This window comes from Schistocerca gregaria, chromosome 9 (genome assembly GCF_023897955.1).
Source record: "Schistocerca gregaria isolate iqSchGreg1 chromosome 9, iqSchGreg1.2, whole genome shotgun sequence".
Classification (NCBI taxonomy): domain Eukaryota; kingdom Metazoa; phylum Arthropoda; class Insecta; order Orthoptera; family Acrididae; genus Schistocerca; species Schistocerca gregaria.
In genome coordinates, this window is record NC_064928.1 from 156,933,822 (window position 1) to 156,946,761 (window position 12,940).

General features: G+C 41.8%; 2 protein-coding genes across 3 annotated transcripts in view; one reads left to right on the plus strand and one right to left on the minus strand.

The window, feature by feature from the left end:
* Window positions 1-2,611, minus strand: part of LOC126292284 (WD repeat-containing protein 36) — a 96,276-nt gene extending 93,665 nt beyond the window's left edge. The window contains exon 1 of the mRNA XM_049986200.1: window positions 2,465-2,611. The gene's annotated coding sequence lies outside the window, so the exon portion shown is untranslated. The remainder of the gene's footprint in view (window positions 1-2,464) is intronic.
* Window positions 2,612-2,645: 34 nt separating this feature from the next.
* The window catches only part of LOC126292286 (protein Dr1), a 33,438-nt gene continuing 23,143 nt past the window's right edge, over window positions 2,646-12,940 (plus strand). The window contains exon 1 of one of the 2 annotated variants that reach the window (XM_049986202.1): window positions 2,646-2,813. The gene's annotated coding sequence lies outside the window, so the exon portion shown is untranslated. Of the gene's footprint in view, window positions 2,814-2,852; window positions 2,997-12,940 lie in introns of those variants that run through there. The other variant, XM_049986203.1, reaches the window with a different exon arrangement.

Below are 12,940 nucleotides of genomic sequence, written 5' to 3' on the forward strand. Positions count from 1 at the left end.
CCTGCAGCTGCGTGGTTCCAGACTGAAGTACCTAGAACACTTCGACCACAGTGGTGAGAAGTGAGGCAATCCAGCAATGTTAGCAAAACAGCATGGAGTATAGTAAACAAGGAAAGCTGGGGCAGCGACACTGCAGCGTGCAATAACATAATATGAAGAGGCAATGAAAAATTGCTGAGTGACTCAAAGGAAGTATGCGAGAGATTCATAGACCAATGTAGTAATACGCGTAGGGACAATGTGACTGACCCACCACAAATGATAAATAACTCATTCTTCCTGAGGCATGTTAGAGAATTGGCAATCCCGAAAACCAATCGGAACTTAAAAGCAAATACATCGAGAGGCTGGGAAGACATCTGAGGCAAATTTCTGAGAGATCGGAGTAATTAATTAATAGAGCCACTACAACATTTAATAAATGGCTCTTTCCGTCAGGGGTCATTTCCTGACTTGTTAAAAGTCTGTGAAATATCACCGGCGTGACCGGCGCATAAAAAGGGAATAAGTAGAGATATACAAAATAATGGGCCTATTTCATTAACATCAGAACTTAGTAGGTTGTTGGAAAGGCTACTCCTTGATCAACTTGAATAATTTTTTTCTGCAAGTACATTAAAACGATCTCAGGAAGGGCAGATCTACAATAGCAGCTGTAGCTACATTTATTTCAAATGGTATTGGATGATCTTGATGATGAAAACAAAGTTATTGGCACCTAATTAGACCTATCCAAGGCCTTTGACTCTGTCCATCATTCCATTCTTCTATATAAATTAGAAATTTATGTAGCCAGAGGTGTGGCATTAGATTTGTTAAGATCTACATTGCTGACAGGAGACAGTGTGTTAAGCTGTACCATACAAATGGAGGACGTACACAAACAGTAAAATCATCTTATAAGATTGTTAACTGCTGAGTCCCCCAAGGAAGCATCATTGATCCTTTTTTGTTCACAGTATAGTACATCAATGATATATCAATCACACAAAATTCAAACCTTGTAAATAACGCCAACAATACCTCCTTCACAAGCTGGGGCTCTACAAATCAGTTGGCAGTGCAAAATAATACAGAGAACATTAGCCTCATCATAGAATATCTCACCAAAAACAAACTGGCACTAAATAAGGACAAGACAATTCTGATGAAATTTCTGTTAAATTTTAAATCAAGACAAGTGGATACTCAGCCAGAGTTATCAGTTGAAACAATTGATAAACATAAATTCCTGGGTATTATAGTAGATAAACATCTTATAAGGAAGGAGCACATCAGCTATATGTGTAAAAACAGCTCCTGTACACCTACCCAGTAAAACATGTTTCTAGCATAATAGCACCACCTGTCTTGAGACAAATCTATTTTGGAATCATACATTCCTACCTACTAAATGGTATCGAGATTTAGGATGGGGCACGAATGGTATACTTCGATAGGGCTTTCAAAGCCCAGAAAAGATCAATTAGGACAATATCTATATTAGTAAATGTCGGTCCTGTAGAGAATAGTTCATTACATATAATCTGCTAGTACAGTGTATTCACTGTATGTTCCCAGAACTATACTGCTTATAAAAGCAAATATGAAGCATACTATCGTCAATTGTAAAATCCATAATTATAATTCAAGAATAAGAGAGGATTACCACATAAAATTTAGCAATAAACAAGCAACAGATTGTAGTACATTTTCTGCCAGAAGACATTTTTGTAACTGACTTCCAAATAATATAAAACTGTTAAACAGAAACATATTTAACACAAAATTAAAGCAACTTATAATTGCTAAATGCATATACACATTCAAAGATTTTTAATGTTGTTGTGTAAAATTTGTCTTTATTTCTAAACTCTTATTAATTTTCATATGTTTATAAACAAACTATGTCCACGAGTGTAAATGTTATTATGGAGAAATAAACCATTTATACACTTATCTTTCATAGAAATTCAGTTTGGCTCTTCACTATGTTATTTCATCTCGTGTGTTAGTCCCTTGGGAACCATCGCATGGCAAAATTAACAAAAGTCGCCTTAAGGGCAAACTGTAAGCCTTTAGACACCACTAGGGCACTGAACTCATTACTGCCTCGTTACTTCAAGGCTGGTAACAGAAATTAATAAAGCGCACCGTGAGGTTATGACTGTTATCGGAGTGGTTTTTATTTGATCATATCAATTGCAAGAATACATGGCAGCTGTTAGTTGTATACGATAGTACAAATTACAAACACAGCATGCTAAATTTCAGATCTGGTATGATGTATGTGTCCAAATGTGAAATGAGCTCTAGTTTTCTTGGTACTGGAAGCAAATGCACGAAGAATGACAGAGGTCGGTGGATATACTACACATGTAAAGTTATTTGCATTACGCCTGCAGCAAAAATGTGACAAGACATGATATTTACGACTGACAACCGAATGAAATAGTTTACAAATCTTTTCTTCCAAAAATCTTACCCAGGTTTGTCGTGCTTCTTTTACCTCTGCTCTTTCATCTGAGATTCATTCTGTTGCATTTTCTCTACGAAAAAATAACTTTTAACGCGTTCACAACGTTTACAACAGCACCATAAACAAAACGCACGTGTTGAAACAGCAGAAAGTAAACGCCAAATACATCGTATCTTTGGTACATAGTGTTCTCTTTGGCCGAAGCTCAATGCGCAACATTAAAGATGAAGCAGTAAAAAGCACTATGATCATAGATAGTTAACACATTTTAAATAAAAGATTGTAGCCTATCAAGCTTTTAGACGTTAGTGTGTTAGTGTTTGTGACGTAATAGTAGAGAAGAGTGGAACAGCAGGTAATGTTTTCTTACAAATATTTACTGTTTCAGACATGTAAACGAAGCTTTTATTGGACGTGTATAACACTTTCTTATGTCAGCAGTGTTGCTCAAAGGGTTTCCGAAAACAATTTTCCTTTTGCGCTTTATTTATTTTGTTTGAGTTCTCAACTTTTTGTGCGTACTTACAAGAAGTGGATGGTACACGACCCATGTTTTTAACACTCACAACGATTTTAACATGCATATGTTAAATGTGATTCTTGATGTTGTGTTGTTGGATTATTTTCTTTATTTGCTTGACAATTAGGCAGATAAATAAGTTTTGGTATTCACTACATGAGTCAATATTTTACACCATCTCTTTAGCAAACAGTTAGTACAAGTAATTTCATGAGACCTTGTAACAGGAGTAGCCAGTAGGTTATTTGCTGTTCATATAGGAAATTATCCTGGGCGTTTAAGAGAAGTGTCGGATGGGTTCTGGACGCCTAATTTGTTTCAAAGGACCGGGACTGATTGAAGCCCATACCTTCTGTCTGAGATGGGGGGATTGTAATGATGGGTTTGGAGTGCGTCATGAGTAGTGTTTCGTGATGAAGTGGTAGGATTATTAGCGATGTGTTTGATATACGCAATGATTAGTGTCTCATGATTGAATGTTAGTCGGGTTGTTTGTATTTAGACGGGAAATTGTCGTGTGAGCGTCATTTTCGGGTATTTTGGTGTGGGGTTGTCGGGAATGATCCCTAAGTTTCTGATGGTTTGATGATTAGAAATGGAGGCTGAGGCAAAGAATTTTTCGGACTTGGTTTTGATGAGTTGGGAGATGGGCTCGATGTTTGCCAATAGGTATAGATGTCTGTTTGGCAAATAACGGGACGCATTTATTACCAAGCGCAAGAATCTATTTTGCACTGCTTGAACTTTTTTGATGTTCTTGTTTGAAGCCAGTGACCAGAGTTCTGTACCGTAAAGTATCGAAGGTAGCACTACTGACTTGTATAGTTTTATCTTGGTGTTTACTGTTAGTTCTTCTCCTTTGAGGAGGGGGTACAATGTACATATGTGCTGTGACCCTCTGTTGCAGATTTGGGTAACATGTTCGCTGAATGTTAGTCTTTTGTCAAATGTTATGCCTAAGCATTTTACATGGTCATTCCATTCTAAGTTTACGTTGTTAAATCTAATGGCTATGTTGGGGCTCATTCTCCTGTGGGTGAACATGATAGCCTGTGTTTTGGCACTATTTATGGTTATCTTCCACAGGTTTGCCCAGTTCTGGATTAATTGTAGGTGATCCTGGAGTTTCCTGGCGATGAACAGTAAGTTTTTACTGCTCCTGTACACCGCAGTGTCGTTGGCAAACAGTGACAGGTGGCTCCCTGGTTGCTTTGGTACATCGTTTGTATAGTGAGAGTAAAGAGCTGGTCCCAATACTGAACCTTGGGGCACTCCAGCTTCTATTTGTCTGATGTTACTTTGGGCACCTGGTAGTTTTACATAAAAAGTTCTGTTCCTAAGAAAGGGTGCCAGGATTTGAATGATGTGTTTGGGACAGCCTTGGAGATTGAGCTTGTAGATAAGGCCCTGGTGCCAGACCTTATCAAAGGCCTTCTCTATGTCAAGGAAGACTGCCCCTGTGCTGTGCCTGATATTTCGAGCTCTGCATAGTTCATCAGTCAGTCTTATCGATTGGTGAATGGTGCTGTGTTCACCCCTGAAGCCGAATTGTTCCTGTATGATGATGTTGTTTTCTGTGCTGAATTTCTGGAGCTCCTTGTAGATGAACCTTTCTAGGACTTTCCCCAGGAAACTCAGTAGAGAAATTGATCTGTGGTTATGCGGGAAAAGGTGGTCTTTGTTTGGTTTTGGTATAGTTATCACCTTGGCTTGTTTCCAAGCCATTGGAAAATACTGTAAGGTCAGGCAAGCGTTGTAGATTGCTGTTAGAAACTCTAGGGCGTTTGGAGGTAGATGTTTCAACTGAAGAGGTAGGATATTGTCTGGGCCAGGCGCCTTTTTGTTGCCATGTTTCTGAAGCACGCTTTGATTGTTTCGGAGTCCACTGGTGGAAATGTGGTGTCGCTTGGGGTTCTGAGTATTCTGTTGACATGCCTTATGACGTGTTCTTCGTGGTCGTCACTCTCGTCACCCACAGCTGCTGGCGTGGTGAATTGTAGTTCGAGAGTGTCGGCCATTGCTTCAGCCTTATCCTCCGGTTCGTAAACGATTCTGTTCCTGCCGTGGAGTGGCTTATTGCCGGTTGGTTTCTCCTTTCTGGTTTTAATAAGTTTCCAGAACTTTTAGGTATTGTTGTCTGCATCGGTTAGAACATCACCCCAGGTGGATTCTCTATAGGCCTGGAGTTCTCGTCTGACTCTTCTGGCGAGTCTGTCGGTCCTGGCTCGGTCTGCTGGGTCCCTAAAGGTTTGCCATCTCTGGCGGTGGTATTTCCTTTCTTGCAGTAAGTCTTGGATGTGCTGAAGGAGAGCATTTCTGGAGGTGGTGTGGATTATAGCAGTAGTGGCTTGCTTCCCACTTTCTACTATGATTTTGCTGATGTTTTCTACTGCTTTGTTGATTGCTCCTCTTGTGTGGAGCTGTGGGATCTCCGGTGTTTTTTCCTGAACAATATTGTTGAATGTTTCCCAGTTTGTGTGAAAAGATTTGATAGTTCTGGTGTCGAACTGCCTTACTGGGTTGTCATCTAATGTCATTAAAACTGGATTATGATCTGGGTCCAGGTCATTTACCACAGTAATGGTGGTCTGGTGTCTCAGGTTTTTGCATATAAATATGTCCAGTATGTCTGGCCTGTGTGTCGAGTAGTAAGGAAAGTGAGTAGGTATGTCTGGCGCTATGACTGTTAGGTTCCTATGGTTGTCCAAGTACTTTCGTAGTAATCTTCCATTGGTGTTGGTGGCCCTGCAGTTCCACGTGCCATGTTTGGAATTTAGGTCCCCACCTATAATGATATATTCGGCCATGTTTTTCAGGTCAGTTAGATCTTCAGGTTGTATATTTGGTGTACCTGGAGGGTTGTAAATGGCGATTAGGGTGGCTGTTCTCCCTTCTATTACCGTTTCTACTGCTGTGGCTTCTGCTCTTCTGAGGCGCGTGGTGTGGTTAGTCGTCTGTGCGGTGATCTGTTCTTGACTAACACGGTTGTACCGCACCCTTGCTGGTTTGGCCTGTCAGTTCTGTACATTGTGTAGTTCCGTACTTTAAATTTATCATCTGGTGTTAGGTGCGTTTCTGTAATTAGTGCCACACAAACGTTGTATGAGTCAAGGAATTCTTGGAGGGTATTCCGTTGAAATAGAATGCCATTGGCGTTCCAGGTCATGATTGTACTTCTTCGATTAAGGCCCGAGAAGGCTGACAACTGCATTACATAAGATTGTGAATTTTGTGATCGGATCAGCAGCTTGCCTCAGCTGGGCTGCAGTGTTCTGAATTGTTCCCAGTATTTTTGGGATGTTGAATTGATTGATGAGGCCGAGAATTTCTTTGACATCTGTTCCCAGGCCTGCGATTTCAGGGAGAGGGGGGGGGGGGGGGGGTTGGCTCCTCCGTCTTGCGCAGTTGGTGCCTCAATCTGGGTAGCTGAAGTCGATGCGTTTGTCGGATTTTGATTAGTCACGGTTTGGCGGGGCCGTAGGTTTGGCCAGCTTTTTCCGGTCATCGCAGGTACTGGTGGTTGTTTTGTTTGATTCCTGGCTGTAGTGGAGGTGTTCTTTTTCTCCTCCCTTTTCTTGAGAATTTCTAAGTATACTGGGCATTTTTTGAAGTTTGCCGTATGCTCTCCTTGGCAGTTGTAGCATTTCGGTTTTTCTTCTCGTTTTTTGGTGCAGGTAACGGTCGCATGCTGTTTGCCGCATTTTACGCAGTTTGGTTTGAGATGGCAGTTCCTGGCGCCAAGGTTGAAACCTTGGCAGTTGTCCCTTTGGGGACCCTGTATGACTCTACAGTCACTCCAAGGTGGAGCAGTGACTTTAGTTTGTACACTTTCCTGCCTTCATCTGTGTTTTCCAGTTCTACTATGAAGTTTGGTCGTAACCTTCTCTCTGTGGCACCCTCGTCCAGGAAGGACATTTGGGTGATCTTTTGTACTGGTAAACCAAGAAGGGAGAGCGCTTCATGTACTAGCTGTGGTTGCATGGTGACTAATAGTTTCTTTATCACCACCTTTAGGGGTCTTTTCTGATATAATTTGTGAGTGTAGAACGGTATATTTTCGTTCTTTAGTAGTGTGCATAGTACATTGAAGTCCTTCGCTTCGCTGAATTGATATGTTATTCTGAGGGTCGGTTTGATCACCTGAAGGATTTTGATGTAGCTTTTTGTATCAAAGACTACTATTGGAGGCACATTGAGCTTTGTCCTACCTTTGTTTGGAGGAGCTGCATTGTGGCCTGGGTCATTGTCAGGAAGTTCGCTGAAGCGGTTTTGGGTTGGTACTTGTGGCTGTACTGTTTCCGCTTCCATGGTTTCGTCTACAATGGGTGCCTGTTCTGAGTCAGAGTCGTGGCCATCTCTCGTAGTCTCGATCTCCCTCTTTGAGTCAGATGAACCCTCTACCTGGCTTGCGTCACTTTTTTGCTTAGTTTTCTTTTTGGGTTTTTGATCGTCCCCCGCCATATTGCCTAGTGAAGATGAAGCATTGTCTGTATGGTGCGTGTGTGTAGTCGGATGATTTTCGGCCGCGGGAGACCCAGTGGGGACCACAGCGGGCTGGGGTGAGTGATAGGATGATTCTAGAATCTCAGACAGTCTGATATGATGCTTTGTAATCTGCCTTTGCCTCTGTGAGCGCGGGCTGGTCCCACGTGAAGGGGGCCCTGACTCACTAACTCCCTCACTAACAAGCCTAGAGTCCAGCTAGCCTGGAATCGCGACGAGCATCATGAACAGAATCTAGAACATGACAAGATTGCTATTGCACGCTCGTAAACAAGCCTGCAGTCGACGGAGCTACCAAGGTCGGCGACGAGGCGCACGAGTCCCAAGCAGTGAGGTGGCCGCTTCGTAGGGGAAGCGGCAGTCGGAAATCCCCAGCCGTGACAACACAAAGGCGGCAGAGCGCAGTGAGAACGGCGTCCGCACACTTCGGCTGCGTAACTCGGAAAGGCCCTAAGAGGGGAGAGAGAGAGAGAGAGAGAGAGAGAGTGTGTGTGTGTGTGCTATTGCCGTCTGTTTCAGCTACCAGAGAACCACGGTTCTCCAATTAAAAATCGGATCCAGAGTCGTTTGCTTATCATAGTGCCAACAGTTCTACAGTGCAATTATATGGAATAAGTCTGAAATACCACAGCAGTGAGATGAGATGAACTGTTTTTACAGTAATGAGGTACAAATGTACTGTGTGCATTAAGAATAATCGCTTCTGTATTTCATCAATCAGATTGAGGAAAAAAAAAAATTTGAACTTCAAATGCCTCTCACCCCTTCATTCCACTCTGTTTACTAGCTTTTCATAACCTTTTTTTTCCCCCTTGTGTATATTGAAGAGATGAACAGTTTTCCAAAACTGTTCAAATACCAGGATTTAATAAAGTGAGCTGGCAGTGTTGTTAGGAACTGAGTTCACATTGTGATGGAGCAGCATTGAAATCTTCAATCATCCATAGGGATTTGTGTTTTCTGTGAGTTCTCTGAATTATTAAAAGCAAATGACTGAATTGTGATGTCGGAAAAGGACAGTGTTGATTTCGTTCACCATCTTTCTTCAGTCTGAATTTGTAGCCTGTGATTACCTTGTTGTCAATAGGATGCTGAACCAAATCTTCTTTCTTATCTGATATTATGTTACCAAATCAGTTAAATCATAGATTCTGGAAGAAATTTTTGTCTTCTGGTACAAATTATAAATTTCAATGATATTTTCGCCATAAATTCCCTCTGTTTGCCATCAGTTCTTCCAAATTTGTTATAACATCATTTAAGCACACCCAAGAACCCTGAAACCAGACTTTGGACACACTGAATTCAGTTTTGTAAAACTCGGTTATTTGTATTGGTCCTGCTGAAATAACTCTGTCAGTATCCATCAGTTTAACAGTGGTATTCTGTAAGATATGAATTTGTTTCTGTATTTGAAGGTAGTGTTATTAGCTACTTTTCTCAAAAGGTTTTCTGTAGTAGATATTTCTCTAAGATACATTTGTTAAAGAGGCCCTTCATCTAATGTGTTTGATTTTAAAAACTTTACATGAAATCTGTGCTTAGTTTTTCATTAGCAGCAGTCATACTTACTTTCTGCTCAAGAGATAAGTGTGTGAATTGTTATCTTACATTATAAACCTTTGTTAACAGTAAAAGGATTAACTTTTGCAATCATTAAAATAAATATTTTTGTGAGATCATTGTCTGCTTTGATAATTATTGATGTAATATTATCTCTTGTCACTATTTACTGCGTACAAAAGCAAAATGTAACTTGGGGCCAAAGTTACATATTGGACCCCCGCCCCAGAACCTCGTTGTGGTGACTGTCTGATCTTTGGTGCATCGAAGATGACAGTTTGGTTATGAGTTGTTAACTTTTACATAATTTGGCAGTATGTTGTCACTCTCTACTGTATGGATGACACACTAATATTGAGATTCAAAAGAGCAACAGTTTTTGTTAGCTGTTTGATACCTATTCCCCCCCCCCTCCCCCACGTTTCCCTCGACTTCAGCTCATGGTCTAGTGGCTAGCGTTGGTGCCTCTGGATCATGGGGTTCTGGGTTCGGTTCCCGGCCAGGTTTGGATTTTCTCTGCCCAGGCGCTGGGTGTTTGTGTTGTCCTCATCCTCTCACCATCATCATCATCATTATCATTTGTGACAGTGGCTGGATTGGACTGTGTAAAAATTGGGACTTTGTATGGGTGCTGATGACTGCACTGTTGACGCCCCACAAACCTAGCATCACCACCACCATCCCTTCTCTCTCCTCCTCTTAAGCTTGATGCTCTTATGTTGTGGTTTTCAGCCCAGGGACTGGTTTGATCAGCTCTGCATGCTACTCTATACTGTGCAAGCTTCTTCACCTCCAAATAATTGCAGCACACAACATCCTTTTGAATCTGCTTTGTGTATTCATCTCTTGGTCCCCCCTCCCCCTTTGACTCGCCAAGGGGTTCGTGCTTGGCTACCATGGGGCCCCATCCTTTGCAGCAATTTTTCCCTTCTGTGCTGCGTATCTGTCCTCTTGCTATTATTCTTTCTCCCCTTCTTTGGGGAATATGTCTGGGGTATTCTTGGGAATGTTCTGCATTCCGTCGCTGATGTGTGAACAATCTCACCTTTTTTTTTCACTCCCTTTTCCTTTCTTTGTTTCCCTTCTCCTCTTGTTCATGTGCTTCAGGATTTGAGGATCCTCTTTTCTTTCTTCTTCCTCCCTGTGGGTTCCTGGAAGGCTGGCCCACATGCCTGACGCATAACAGTTGACTGGGTAATGTGTAATTCCCAGCCCCATGTCGGACAGGTAGGGTTCGCACACACCTCCTGGTACAGGCCAGGCCCAGGGAGGGGTGATTGTCTAAGTTGTAACCTTCTCAAATTGCCGGTTGGCCCCTCCGTCAGGTGTTCAGGATGTGGGACCTGAGGTGTGACAAATAACCTAAGGCGGGTGCCTCCAGTTGTAAGGAGCGATGAGTCAATCACCTTCCCACTCAACTTCTACAAAATGTAAACCCAACAAGGCTAATGATTAATCGTGTAATGACAAAGGTAGATTCCTCCTTAGTGCCCACCTGCACTCTCCTTTTTCACCTTTGACAGAGTGGTGCTTGTGTCCAAGCTCAAAGCAGGCTATGAAATTATCAGCGTCCTGCCATATATTTCAAACCCGCTGCGCTGCTACCAGTGTAATTGTTTTAACCACACTAGAACATCTTGTTGACACCCAGCCACTTGTGTTACCTGTGGTAGAGATGCGCATGAGGGCGATTGTCCTCCTCCTCCTCCTCCTCCTCCTCCTCCTCCTCCTCCTCGCAATTGGCCTTCTCCTCCTCCCCACTGTATCAACTGTAATGGCAGCCCTAGATCCCATAAGAAACAGATTGACTGTCCTTACGGCGGAACAGGCAACTGTAAAAATACTTTTCCCGTCGGTCAGCAGATGTCGTAGGCGACGCTACAATGCTAACTGACCTGTCCGTGTTGTGGAATTGGCAACGCTGTATCTTCGGTGACGTAAATGACGCTGATTTGCGTTCAGCTAGAGCACTGAGGGCGAAATGCATTTGTCACACTGCTGACTGTAGCTCATTATCGGCTGTGGTTTTTCCCGAGTTTTCAATCTAAGAATGTAGATTGGCTCCTGTAATTCTACAAACCAAGTTTATTTCTCACAATCATATGCGAAATGAAATAAATGAAAAGTAACACACAAACATTTCTCGCGTGTTACTGTTTAAATGCAGACTGTATTGCAGTCACATAGGTTTTACACTCGCCTTCCTTGCCGTCTTATTTCCTCTTTGCTATACAGCTCTTCTGATACGGATTATGGTGATAAAAAAGATCTCCACGTGCAGGTTAACACTAGAAAGTTTTCAAAATCCACATTCGGTTATGATGGGAATTAATGCTGGACATATTTCAGTGACAGTCATTTCAAATTTAAATTCTTTTACTTTGCATGTAACTTATCATAAATGATATAAGAGTGGCACTAAACGATGGATTTTGGATTGTTGTTGAAAGCGGGTTGCAAACGAGGTAATATACAAGTGAAAGGGTGTTTTCAAGCATATTTCGACGGTGTCAACTTTGAAGAGCCACAGACGCAAACCATAATTACGTTAAAAATTTACTTTGTACAGTTTAAAGATAACTCACAAATATTTGCAACAGACGTACGCTTTTATCTGCAACACAGTTATTACTGGGGATATCCGCACTCACGTAGATCTGTTACTATAAGTTTTCGAGTGAAAGCTGTGTGAGGATTATTAGCGCACAGATAAAAAAAAGAAATGAAAATAGACAGCATCTATAGTTTGCATGTTATGCTCGTTCTCTTCTATTCTGCTCCCTTCATTCCAGTATAAACGCTTGTTCACAAGTAAAAACGAATGGCAGTGAACATTGGCGAATTATCTATGTATACTCATTTGCAGCAGTGTAAACGAGGTTTTACACTCGTTCACTTCGTTCGCTCTAATATATACCAGGATTTAGAGGGACCGATGACCTAGCAGTTAGATGACAGCTATTATTCATTTATTTCACTGTTGCGATTTCAGCTCCAGAGGCATTTTCAAGTACCAAGAGAAAGGTCTTGTAAGGTAATGCTTCTTAAATTGTTTACCAAATGTTACCACACTATGCTTTGCATTTTGTTATCCACATCTTATATTGGTTTCAGTTTTCACATTGCACACAAAAATGCCTCTACAGCCAAAATTACAATAATGAAGTGAATAAACAGTTTAAAAAAGTCCAAATCACAGCAAAGATTTCATTTAAAAATTGTATGATGTGATTCTTGTACAGGAAGGGCTGCCACGTTATATCAGAATATAAGATCGACAAAATTTAGATAGGATCGAATGCTTAGGGCTCTTTATTAATTCTTACTCGTAACTAATTTATTGATTTACCTAAATTTAAACCCCACTCCAGTAACCTTTCTTTATCTTTGACGGGAAATCTGAACATTTTTAGTTCAGGATTTGTCCGTCTACTCCTTCCACAGTTGATATACTCGCAGGCCCTCGGCATGACGACTCGATCCACTACCACCGGTATGTCAGAAACAGCTGTACTTCACAGACGCCAAGTGGTAGAAAGCTGCATGCATTCGGACAATGTTGCCACATATTTTTTCGAACGGAGTGCCATCTAGTGGTTGGTACCACAAGTAAGGGTGTGACGCTGTTGCGCCTGGTGGCCGTTCCCTGACAAGGGGTGGCTTGTTTTGAGCTTTCACATTTCTTACTGATTCGTTTTGACCTTTCCTCTGAGGTTGGCATTCCCTCTCACGGAGGTGTTATGCTGCTCATACAGGTTGACATGCATAGTCAACCCATCTTGCTGACTACCAATCATCAAGCTGTTGCAGTTCGCCTTTTCTCTCCTTCCCACCTGACTTTTTCCCTCTGTACTAAATATGTCCCTCTCATTCGCTGTCACCTGGCAGACTTCCTT